General features: G+C 45.5%; 1 protein-coding gene across 12 annotated transcripts in view; it reads left to right on the top strand.

Annotated features, from left to right (window-relative positions):
* The first annotated feature begins 7,138 nt into the window (after positions 1 to 7,138).
* Positions 7,139 to 12,858, top strand: part of UBAP2 (ubiquitin associated protein 2) — a 140,775-nt gene continuing 135,055 nt past the window's right edge. For 3 of the 12 annotated variants that reach the window (XM_054517836.1, XM_054517835.1, XM_054517837.1), the window contains exon 1: positions 7,914 to 8,163. The gene's annotated coding sequence lies outside the window, so the exon portion shown is untranslated. Of the gene's footprint in view, positions 7,205 to 7,912; positions 8,164 to 12,858 lie in introns of those variants that run through there. The other 9 variants (XM_054517839.1, XM_054517841.1, XM_054517838.1 and 6 more) reach the window with 5 other exon arrangements.

The following is a 12,858-nucleotide window of genomic DNA, read 5'->3' as shown; positions in this document are numbered from 1 at the left end:
CATTGCTGTACTCATCCTGTCTGTTTCTGAATGAAAGATCAGGATAGTCTTTCAAATGTGAGGTGCTTTCAAGGTCCAGTAAATGGTCCAATAAATAAAGAGATGCCAGGACATAGCGCTTGCAATGTTTTTTGGACAAGAGGTGGCCGATTTTTGAGATATTGAAAGTGAGAAAGTTCATAGTGTATTAAAAAACAAGAATCTCTGTGCTTTGTCTCCCAGCTTCCTCGGTCCCTCTCAAGCCTCCTCTGAAAGAACAGATGTCAGGAGGGCTTCAGCCCCCTAAAAGGCTCAAGGGACCATGTGGCCAACATGGCTTTTGGGAGGTATGGGTCAGCTGCTCTGCCCTGCACAGAGGGTCTTACTCTTTCCTCTTCACTGAGCTGTACCATGAGCTGGTATGGGTCAGCTGCTCTGCCCTGCACAGAGGGTCTTACTCTTTCCTCTTCACTGAGCTGTACCATGAGCTGGCAGAGGTGAGAGAGAAGCTACAGGCTGCAAGTGCAGAGCTGTGATCAAAAGGTCAGCTAGACATTGCTTGTACTATTTGTGCCAAAGACACAAACAGAGGGAGGGTCATGTTCCACAGATGCTGAAGTGTCAGCAAAAAGATCTGTAACCCCTGTAATCAGTGCCTGTGGGTTTTCTTCCCCTGTGTTGTCAAAAGTATTCCTGTCCTGGGGGTTTCCTCTCTTCTACAAACCCACTGCAGTGCCTGATGCATGTTGAGTGTGAAGCACACAGACTCAGTTACAACAGAAATTTTACAGATTCTAGACAACTGGAAAAAATGTGACTAAAGGTTGTCTTTGGGGAGACAGACTGACACTGTTGCTGCAAAACTCCATCCCAATAACTGCAGTGTTCTAGGCAAGTATTCACCTAGGAAGAAATTCTGGCTAATTTCTCCATGTGTCTGAGCCCCAAGAAAGGTCTTGGAGCCAAAAGTGTGAGGAAAGGTTGGTCAGTACTAAAATAATAAGATTCACTTCCTCATGTGCTATGGTGGAAGCCTGTGTACTGCTGCTGAGGGCTGCTGGACACCACACTGCAGCCAGCCAGTGAGGATGCCCGTAGAACACTATTAAGCTATAACAATTAATGATCTTGCCACTTGGTACAACCACTTCATGGAGATATTTTTCCTTCCTGGAAATAAATTCTAGGAGTCTTGGGATGTGGAGACTTGCCATGTATATTTATAGAAGTATTTTTCCTATTAATTGCAGAAAGCCAACTTTAGCTTTTTACCAGTAAAAATATGCTTTGACTCCCAAAAAGCCCCATGGTCCCTGTTACCTTGTAGGCTGTTGCTGTTGCACTTGGCATTTATTTGGTTTTGCAGAAAGCTTTTAGTCCTGTGCTCTGGGCTACTCAACTTGCTACTTAAAGAGAAGGGAAACATCTGAAGCTTGAATGTGTATTGGTCGCAGGACCTAGGTCACAACACCAGTGACTAGACTCAAGCTGGACTTTGTTCCAGTGATCACAACCCCTTGAACCCAGCAGCTCTGCAGTTCTCAGTGCAACTTCAGTGTCCACAAACCCAGTCTGTAGTCCATCAGTTTGTCTGTGAGATTCTTTTAGCAAACACCACTGAAAGCTTTGCTCAAACTGAGCAACATCCCTCTCCTCTCCCCTCATTTATCAAGGCAGTCATTTCATCAACCAGGGTGATCAGGTCAGCCCGACATGACTTCCCCAGTGTAAATCCATCCTGAATACTAGTGCCAGTCACCTTCTTGTCCTCAATGTTTGAGGCTTTCAGTATTCTCATCTTTGCAGGGCTGGGTGGAGGCTCACCAGCCTGCAGTTCCCTGGGGTCTCCCGAGCTCACTGCTTTGTTCTTGCCATTGCCAGTTACTGCATCTACAAACAGCCCTTTTAAAACTGAAAACAGATGGCTGACATTTAACCAGAGTTGGCAAATATCCTTGGACACACTATTCAAAACATTCTCCTAAAATCACAGGATAAAAATGCTTGTAATTTATCCTAAGATGAAGTTTGGGAAAAAACAGCAAATGGTGCACATCCAGCTTCCACTTTACAATACTATTAGTTTGTTACCATTCATTACAGGAACCTTTATATTACCTGGAGTAAGGGAGGGCTGGGATTCCACTAGGCTTGTTAGAATCCAACTGATAGACAGATGGTCTGTAAGCGCTGCAAGAGGCAGTGTGCAACACTGTACAAGGATGTTTAAAAGACCTTCAGTGATTATCTACTGCAACTCTGCCCCACCAAGTTATTTAAGAGCTGGCCAAGGACACGTCTGGCTTCTTGGAGATAATTTAATCTTGGGGAGTTTTAAGAGGTAGGAAGCATGACATTGTTAGAGCAGTGACCAAGCATATGTAGACTACTTTTTCTGATGTCACAGACAAAATAATGGAAAGCTGATAAAGGACTAAATAGATAATTCAAGGCTAGATACACAGCTAATGTCAAACAACAGTGTTGTATGGAAAACAAGTCTGTTAACAATAGCCTGTTTCATTCTTGGGTACAGTTGCCTGGTAGAAGTAACAGTGGATAGGCACATCAGAGAATGAAATCAAGGAACAGGACAGAACAAACTCAGCACTCACCATTACACACATGCACTAGACAGGTAACCCCCACTAGCATCCTTCTTAGATAGGTATTTTAGCAGGGCTCTGTAGCATCAGTATCAGCCTCAGACATGTGGAACTGTCTTCACAAGCTGGAAATAAATACAGATTCAGATAAAATGCTTTCTGGAAAAGGTTGAAAGAATGGAAAATAACAGTAGAGTTAAGGTGGTTGTGCAGAACAATTTCAGATTCTGGTCACATGAAAATATATCACCTTTTTCATACAGTCAAACTACACAGAAAGAAAACTTGGACCAAGGTCTGCAGGGTCCACCTGGAGAAAAGGGTCATTTCCAGGGACACACTGTCTCTAAAGAATGATCAACCTGCCCAACACAAATTCCAAGGACGATGCTGAGACATGATGGACTAAAGCAACCCATGGATGTTAGGAATTGAATGGCCTGGGCTTTATGAAGGCTGGACACAATGAGATCATTATCCTTCCCGCTTTCACCATCATGAATGGTATATCTAGGAGAAGGGCTTGCTTCCATAATGTAAATGGCAACTCTTTCAAGTACAATTGTTGCAGAAGCTCTGCTTGTGCAGGCATATCAACACAATCTAACATGTTAGATCCCATTTCTTGGCAGCATCCCCACAAGCTTCACCCCACATCTAAATGCAGCAGCAACCTCAGGTATGCCCAAAGATAACATCTCTTGTTATAAAATCCTTGTAACAGTTCTCTTGAGAGAACTCCCCTTTGCCAACAAAATTTTCAATTGTTCCATTATACCTAGGGAGAATTCCATATTGTGGCATCCCACTCTTCAGGAGAAGGGAGCACCTAAAATTTGCAAATGCTTGTGGACAAAAGAAACAGCAAAAGTCAGAGGGTCTACAAAATCTTACAAAGTTCTCTTGGTAGATTACACACTCTGCATGGAAACTGTTATGTTAGTCTCTGACATCCTATAAGCACAAGGCAGTGGGTTTAAAATAAAGGAGGGAGGTCAAAGGGAACAGAGAAAGAGAGCAAGCTGTATTAAAGAGGAGGAGAAAACAAGGGAAAAAGAGAGAGAGATCAGCAGTCCTGGCTCCATTGCTGATGCAGATGATGGGGTGTTCAGGGTGGTGGGGTGCACACACAGGGCTTTGTGGGAGTACCTTTTTATAGATAAGTTTCCCTGCACTGGAGCTAAGTTTCTCCCTTTCTGTGTAATTTAGTTACTGTGGAAATGGGCTGGAGGCTTCAGGGTATTTGGTGGTCTCCATATCCTCCTACATGTCTGCTACTTGACCTCATTCCTACACCAGTGCTGTGTTGTGTTGTGCTAATCTCCAGGAGCCAGGATAAGGATGTTTGTCCCAGAAAAGTGCTGCTCTACCTCCATGTGGCCCCTTCTCCAGCCACATTCTGTTCATTCTCCCAGTGTGTTATTGCTAACAATCCCTGGCTGTTAGTACCAACAATCCTTGGCTGGCTCCGCAGCCACCTGGCTATCAGTGTTTGAGATTAGCCCCATTATTTTCTGAGTTTCTACACAGGTTCCCTGCAAACTCAAAGCTCAAAGTCAAGACTGGTTTCTTTATACTGAGCCTCTCCCTTGCAGAGCTTGTGTACCTGGATTATGTTGACTTTCTGAGGCTAGTGCAATGTATTTTGGAAAAGGGTAGTGCTGTTGAAGAGGTGTCATCAGGGTCAGGGCTGTGAGACCAGTTTAGATCAAAGAGTAATATTTTATTAGACCAAGTGATGTAAAAGAAGAAAAAAAAAACAGGGCACAAAGAAAATAAAAACTTGAGAATAAATAGCAAAAAACTGCTTTGAACTTCAGTTCAGTCAGACCAATTGTCCAATGAACCTGAGGGGGAAGGGTTGGTAGTGTGGAAAGTGGAAGAGAGCATTAGCAACAGGGAAGATAGTACTGCCTGAGCTTGTCAAGAAGAGATGGTTTTATTGCAACACAGAAGTAGAACAGACTCCTGAACTAGGAACAGGGAGATATTCTTAACACAAGCAGTTTTCCCCACTCACAAATATGATAGGGAAGGAGAATGCCAAAGCCCCAGAACAGTGGTGTCCAGCCTGTGGTATGTGAACAGCAGCCTATTTCAGAAATCTGCAGAAAGTGACTGAGAAAAACAATCCTGCAGTAAGCTGAAATAGCCTATCTGGATTTGGACCTGCACCAGACTGTTTTTTACTGGCTGGAAAACTGAAGAGGTTGTAAATCCTTGTAACAGCCTATAAGAATCCTGACACAGGCAGTAGGCAGAATTTGCCCACCAGGCCTGGTCAGACCTTGACAGTGTTTAGTGCAGGGACTTCTCTCCAAGTCTGATGTCCTGAATCACAGGATCATTTAGGTCAGAAAAGACACCTGAAAGTGAGTCCTGTGACTGATCAGCAACTTGGCAATTAGAACAGAGCACTGAGTATCACGTCCAGTCGTTTCTTGAACACTCCTACCACCTCCCTGGGCAGTCCATCCAAATGCTTACTACCTTTCAGTGAAGAAATTCCTCCTGATCAATATTTGGAGTGAAGGTCTTCATACCCAAGCCTCCACCACATTATTCCTTTAGCTCTCCTCTGGAAGCTTTGTCAGTACAGTATCCCATTTTCTCATTTCTATTTACTCCATGTACAGCAGAAAGAGTCTACAACACTTTGGTCCTGGTATCCCTGCTCAGTTTTCTCCCATTCCTAATGCTCTTGGGCTGAATTCTGTGTGATTTTCAGAGACACATTCCAGCTGGCACTACACCATCTGACAACAGCATCCCAAGAGCTCTTAGCCTTTGTTGTTTTGTGCTGCACACCAAATTTCCATCTTGATTATCAAAGGATTGCCAAGCCATGATGGAAAAAATGCTAACAATACTGATTAAATCCACACAGATTATGGAGCTGCAGACATGTTTGTCACAAAGCTTGTGAAACTTTGTTTACAGCTGTAATTAATTGTCCCCCTGCTATAGTAATAATAATAATAAAACAGAATATCAACATCTGCATCAAGAAAATCAACAATACCTGTGCACTGCTTGGTCTAAATTTCAATTTAGTTCAAAGGACCCTCTATCTTACTGAGAAAAAACAAGAACAGGGAGATCTTGCAGCTCCTCAACAGTAGGATCTGTTGTAGCTCCTGCCCATCTATGCAGTAAGTGTCAAGGATGCAGACTGGCTAAATCTGTCTACTTCATGCAGAGAAGGCAGAAACATGAAAAACACAAATTAATTTTTAGATACTGTTTAGGGTGAAATCAGATTTCATGCCCTTTCTACTTTCATGGAGAATATGGGCTTAAAGGACAGAGGATGAGCAGTAAAGGATATCAGACCACAGCAAAGGTCAAGGACCATGGGACATCATCACTGGTGGCACCAGGGGCTGAACAATCTGAACATAACCTTCACCAGCCCTGCCTGCTCTGCACCAAGCAGAGACCAGCTTCCACACAGGGTAAGTAAGCCTGGCTTTAATATGTCAGGCCTTGCAATGATGCCCAAAAGGTAAGGACCACTGCATTTGCAGCAAGCAGAGGTGCTGTACACAATGGAAAAAATACACAGCAAGAAAAAGCCTAAATGGAAGAAACGTTTTTGTTTCTGGTTTGGTTTTGTTTTTCCCCTCCTGACTCAACCCAAAAGTCATCTCAGGAGTCAAGTTTTATTGACTATCCTTTCTTGCCATCTGTCCTGTCATCGTTTAGACTGCCAGAAGCTGCACCAAATTCTCTAACACAATCCTGCTCTGCCATCCCCTCCCTATTCTCCATTAATCCCCACCATACTTTACTTGACTTTCTCCTCCTGTAATGCGGCTATCTTTTGTCCTGGAGTTCTCCATGTCAACAGGGTGCCTCCTTTGTGTCCATCCTCTCAAAAGAAGATGTTTACATTAATGTAAGTGCAGAACTGGTTCCAAAATGCCCTGTTCCTAAGCCACCCGGGTCCCCCACCGGGTCCCTCAGAGGTCCCCCCCGTCACGGTATCCCTCAGAGGGGCTTCTCAGGTGGTCCCTCACACGGTGTCCCTCACAGGGTCCCTCACGCAGTCCCTGAGAGAGTTCCTCAGCGGGATCCTCGCATGGGCTCTCATGGGGTCTCTCGAGGGGGTCCTCAGGAACTCGTGGGTTAATTCCCGGGGCCCCTCCCGAGGGCCCCTCTGGCTGTCCTTTACTGGGGGTCCCTCAAGGGATCCCTCACGCGCCCCCAAGGAGGGCTCCGGTGCCCCGCCCCTTCCTCCCGCCCGGCGCGCGCCGAGGGAGGGGCGGGACCTTGTCACGTGAAGGCGAAAGGAAGGGGCGGGCTTTCCCCCCGCGCGCGCTGCTCACGTGGTCACCGGGAGGGGGCGGGAGGCAGAGGCGGAAGGAGGGCGCCGGTGGATGGGCGCGCGCGGGCAGTGCGTGAGGGGCGCGAGGGGCGCGGGGCGGGGCGGGGCGGGGCGGGGCGGGGCTGCGCGCGAGCGCATTGCGTTGCGTGGCGTCACGTCACGTCACGTGGGGAGGGAAAACGACCCCGCGCGCGCGTGGAGGAGGAGGAGGAGGAGGAGGAAGAAGGGGGAGGTCACGTGACGGTCGCGGGCGCCGCCGCCGCCGCCGCCGCTTTGTGAGCGCACCGGGCAGGTACCGCGCGCGCGGGGGGCGCGCGGGGCCCCCCTCACCCGCCCCCGTCCCGGCCAACGGTCCCCGCGCGCGGCCGCTCCCCCCCCTCAGCCGCCCCCGAGGCCCCGCGGGCCCGGCCCCGCTTTGTCCGCCCGGCGGTCCCTCGGTCCGCGGGTCGGTCGGTGTCCGCCCGGGCCGCCCAGCCCCGGCCCGCCCGCCAACGGGTTGGACGGGGGGACGCGGCTTTGCCCTACTTTCCGTGGCGGCCGCCCCGGGGAAGCTTCGCTCTGGCCTAGATCGCCGTCCCCCCCGCCCCCTCCGCCCCCCTCCTCTCCCTCTCAGCAGGGCCGCGGGTGCGGGCAGCGCCCACCTGGTGGGGAGGGGGTGCCCGCTTGGCCCGGGAGAGGTGGGTTCTGTCTGCAACCCCTGACATCCGCGGGAGGGGGTCCTGCACCGCATCCGCCTTCGAGGAGGGGTTCTCATCTCATCTTGGAGGTGCTGGTCTCCTGCAGCGAGGGTTTCCCCCTGGCGGGTTGGTGCCTCTGGCTCTTGGGCATGTGAGGAGAGCGGGATCAGCTGGAGGAATGGGGCTGGCGGCAGGAGTCAGGCCAGAGGGGAGGTGGCAGCTCGAGAAGTGAACAAGTGGATGATGAAGTATCGATCTCTGACTTTTGCAGGGCTTTACTTCCATGTTGTCTTGCTCATCCGCTTTCCGGGTATTCCCTCGCTGGTGGTGGGGGTCACACCTAGAGGCAATAACATCTCAGCAACTACAGTGGGTTACTTGAGGACATAACAATGAATGAACCGTTCCCTCTATGAACCTTCTCCAATTTAGTCCTTCCTTGCCATCGGCTGTGTTTGGTTGCTTGGAACTGGGTGCCACGGCAGGGCTGACTTACGTTGCCTTTAAAAACAACAGAAGGCTCTTCTGTGTTTTCTCCTGTTGCTGAAGAAAATTGCAGCAGGGAAGTGAACTGGTAGGCATTCCTGTGCAAGAAGCTAGATGTAGAAAGGACCTGGTGCATGTTTGAGTCTAATGACAAGGGTCTGAACTCTCTGATGTGGAATAGGTTTAAAAGCTTGTGCTGGAATGTCTGCAGTGCTGTTGGGTGCCACCTGGGAGCAGGGTGGACTGGTTTGAAGCTTCTCTCTTGTGAGTGTGCTAGCACCAGGAGTGTGGATGTGCAGAGCACCCCTGGTTGTGTTCAGAGGAGCAGGATGTTTCGTGGAACAGAAACTCGGGGTTTGCTATAGAGCTGTGTGAAGGAAAGCTGTGGAAGGGGAGTGGAGGGGCTGTCCTGGCCTGAGAGCAGCTGGTTTTTTCCAAGTAGAGAAATTGGAGCTGGATGTGAGGGAAGGGAAGGGAGGGGGAGCAGTGCTTGCCATTGAAACAGAGCCCTTCACAAAAAATGGCAGCAACTCAGCCTCCTGGCTTTTGCTTCTTTAATATTTACCGGGCCGTTTTAGCAATTCCCTTGGTTGTATCACATTCTCCAATGGAATCTGGATTTGGATTCCTACCTGGCTGACTCAGTATTTATACCTGGCCCAATCTCTCTGCAGTGGTTTGACCTAACTTGTTTAAAGGATTTATTTTTAACCTTACACTAGTTAAAGTTGAAAGCAAGCAAGGCTAAATCACTTTGCAGAATTAATGATGTTTTGTGACTCCTGAAAATGAGCTGGCTTCTGTTTTTATGACCTCAATAATCTTGGTAATCTTGGAGGTGGGCAGTAGTGGGAATTGGACAAGCTCTGTTCTACTTTGTTCAATTTGTAGTTTTATCAGTGTGTTGATTTTGAGAGCTGTCTATAGTAAAAAAAACATGGTGTTTCTGAACTTCTGTTTCAGTTGTTTTGGCCCATCCTCTGTAAAGCTCCTGGTGCCATGACTTACAGAAGGGTTTGATCGTTTGAGGGGACATGGAAGCTACAGACTCACCACTAAAATCTAAGGAGGCTAGGGGGAAAACCAACAAAATAGTCTTGTGTGTTACCAGAAGCTGTTATTTTTAAACTTTTTTTTTTGTTTGGCTCTTCCATTTTGTTGAAGCTGCAGTTCTAGAACCTAGAGGTAGATTGTTGATGCTTTATATTTCTTCTATGAACTTTTATTTTAGGTGATTATTTCCTCGTAAAATGCCATTTCTGGTACACTTTATGTTTGTTGCTGGTGTTGTCCTATTGATATTTGTCATAGCAGAGTAACATGCTGGTGAGCAGTGCTTAAAAGATGTATGTGTCATGTACTGTTAATGCTCTATTAATAATCATCACTGAGACTCTTCCTATTAGTAGTAATGCTTACATGCTGTTTCAGTCACATTTAGTACTGGTACTTAGAATAGGTGCTTCATGAAAGACTAGGAGTAAAATTTCAGACCCATTATGAATCTTTTCATTTATCTTTGTTTCTTATTTGGTTGAAGCACAGGGGCAGGACTCTGGACGCCTGAGTTCAGTGCTTTGCAACAGCCTGTGTGAGCTTGCTGAAGGAGAAGCCAAGTGGCTTGTCCCCTTTGTAAAATACAGATTAGAGAAACTGTGTTGTATTTGTAAACTTCTGAATTATTGAATGGAAGGTGCTTGAGGAAATACAATTGATGTGCACTGCAACGTTATTCTGCTAGAGCTTTTGGTGAATTTTAGGTTTATTTCTCAAACAGTCTGTTTACTTGTAGCCCACTGGGTCCTCTGCTTTTCAGAGAAGACCCAGTTTGGACTTGCACTGTTTTTCATATAACTTCCCTAAACAGGTTACATTCATTAAAGTGAGAGCTGGGATGAAAGGTTGTGAAATGCTTCCTTTGCAATTACTTCAGGTTTATATTTTACAAAAACTGTACAAAGGGTTTGTCTGTTTTGCTCTAACATGAAAGTCCACACTCTTTGATTTTGGCCATCTGCACTGGGAGTCTGTTGGAACTCCCCATCCGCCTGGGGCTCCTGCAAGGCTGTTCCTTCCACAGGTGTGGTACCCTCAGCCTTTCTCTCCCCATTACTTCTCAATGCTTCAAGGAGTAAACAGCGACTAAAGACGGGCAGTTTAAAGGTGGTATGGTCTGATGCCTAAGATCTCATGGCTTGCTCAGCCTGCTTTTACTATATCATAAATATTTTTCTGAGCATATTGTTTTACTTATGTTCTCTTTAGATTGTAAAACCTTTAAAATAGGTTATGTGAACAACTTAGTGCATCTCCCTTGGATGGAGTTGTTTCTGTTCTCAGTACTATTGAAATTCTATTTCTTTTTGTCCAGCTTTCTTTGTGGAACCTGCACAATATTGTGGCTTCTTTTGAAGGTAAAATTGTCAAGCTTTTTTTCCCTCTCTCTCCCCAGGCTTCTTAAATCAGTCTTCCAACAGGTGAACTTGGAGGACTCCTTAACCTGGCTGAGTGTAGCATTTTGCATTAAAAACAATGAAATGTTTCCCATGTTCAGAGAGCTTTGATCTTTCTTGAGACTTAAGATTTGCCTGAAGTAATACTCCGATCGTGAACTCTATGGTTTTGTTTTTCTGCTATATCATACAGGAAATACAGTTTCTTGCTGTAGAAGATGCAGGTTCAATGGAATCAGTCTTGCAGAATCATTCAGTACGTGAATCTACAATTAATTGAAGAAAACACAAATACTTTGTTAACCTGTAGATTTGAATCATCAGGTTGTACTTTTTAAAACTGTTTCAGTGTCAGGGGAAGAATACTTACCTCAGTCTTTTAGGCCACTCTGCGGTTGAAGGTGTAGGATTTGAATTCACTAGTTATGACCATGTTACTAAACATTTTTAATGGTTAGCTATAGAGCGAGGAAGTCTTTGTGCAGTTTTATTGCATCTGGCATTGGTTTAATCTAGAACATTTCATTGTGTTTCTTACTACTAAAGTAGTGTTTCTGGAAGTAGGGTGATACTTTAGAGACCATATTGAGATTGCTTTTGAGGAAGGAAAACACAATATTTGTTTCTACTCCATTTGTATTGTTTAGTGGTTTGAGGGTGATGGATATATAGTAATATGGAATGAAGCATATGGCTTTAGAAACATTTTTGCTTCCTGTTTTTAAATGTTAACTGAATCATGGCTATTTTGTCCTCAGTGCTTGGCTTTGTACTGTTTCATTATCTGTGTTTGTCCAATTTGAGAGCTATTGCTGATTTATTTTTTTTCTCTGCTCTTCTTTGATTTTCAAAACCTTATGTTGTCTTACACACAGTTTCAGCAACAGGAATCTGAAAGGAATCCTGGTGCCAAACCTTGCACTGCTGTTGGGCTGTACATAGTATATTGTATTCAAGAAACTCTGGTCCATGCATTTGATGAGTTGTGCCCCAAGGGACAGATGTCTGCTTTTATTTCAGCTTTGTCACACATTCTGGAGATCACTGACTTGTGATCCATTTTTGAGACTGACATAAGGGAGACCTAAGTTAGTGATGTTAACTTCGGGTGACTAAGTGTGTTGAGGGTGAAGAGTACTGCACTTCCTGGTCTTGTGCTTCACTTTCTTTTATTAGCCACTGAATGAATTTCTGAATGTTTTGAACATGGCTTAAATGCCAAGGGGTAGCTGTCGGAAATTTTTTTAGAGAAAGATTGGAATAGACTTATGAGGTTGGTGAAGTTAAGTTAATGAGTACATACAAGTGTTTGTTTTTTCCTTAGCGTTTGAGTAAACACTTTCTGATACATACCTTCCACCTGTTGGGTTTCTTTGCTGTTTATTCATGTCCAGATTAGCAGCAATGCCCAGGAACTCTTCTTTGCATTTTAGAAAAAGATACTTATTATCTTTTTTTAATAGTTCTCTGTTATGACTGCTAGTATAAAACTCGTTTCAACTTCATACCTGTACTCCAGTTTTTTTTTGTTTACCATTTTATTTGTTGATGCAGTAGTGTATGTTTCTGGATTTTATCCCAATGGCTTTTAACCTACCTGATGTAATTGAAGATCCTCTTGATTTTCTCTATATTACCATAGGAGCAGAAGTGCTAGAGCTTGAGAATTGTCTCTAATGGATCTTGTGGGGTGTTTTTGATAACAGCTTTTCTGTTAAAGGACTTTCCTGCCTTTTTCCTTCACTTCATCATGGGCTGGCTTAGGCTGACAGGGAATTCTGGGGGTGTTCTAGTCTCCCCTTGCTCAAGCAGCACCATCTACAGCAGGTTGCCCAGGGCTTTGTCTGAATGTGTTTTGAATATCTCCAACGGAGACTCTGCCACCTCACTGGGCAATCTGTGCTGTGCCAGTGTTTGGTTGCCCTCAAGGCGCAAAAGTGTTCCCTGTTGTTCACAGGGAGCATCCTGTGTTTCAGACCTTTTGCTCTGGTCCTGTCACTGGGCATTGCTGCAGGTAACCTGGCTGTGTCCCTTTCCTTCAGGTACTTAGGCATATTGGTGAGGCACCACATCCCTCCCAGGCTTTTTTCTCTGGGTTCAGCCACTTGGCGTAGTTAGAGCTGTAGTCCTTCAGGAAAACTCAATTTATATGTCCTTACTGGCCTTTGAGAAAGAGGTGGATTAAGCATTGAATTTAGTATGGGTGGTGTGGTATTCACAGTAATTAATGATTCTTGGTTGGTTGAGAAATGGGTGGGTTTAGAGAAAGTACTGTGAAAATGCAGTAAGACGCATATTTCAAATTTGAATAATTTCTGTGCTTGCAAATG

The sequence above is a fragment of the Molothrus ater genome, chromosome Z, assembly GCF_012460135.2.
Source record: "Molothrus ater isolate BHLD 08-10-18 breed brown headed cowbird chromosome Z, BPBGC_Mater_1.1, whole genome shotgun sequence".
NCBI classification, from domain to species: domain Eukaryota; kingdom Metazoa; phylum Chordata; class Aves; order Passeriformes; family Icteridae; genus Molothrus; species Molothrus ater.
The sequence above is the reverse complement of the archived record's forward strand: the minus strand, read 5'-3'. Positions and strand labels throughout refer to the sequence as shown.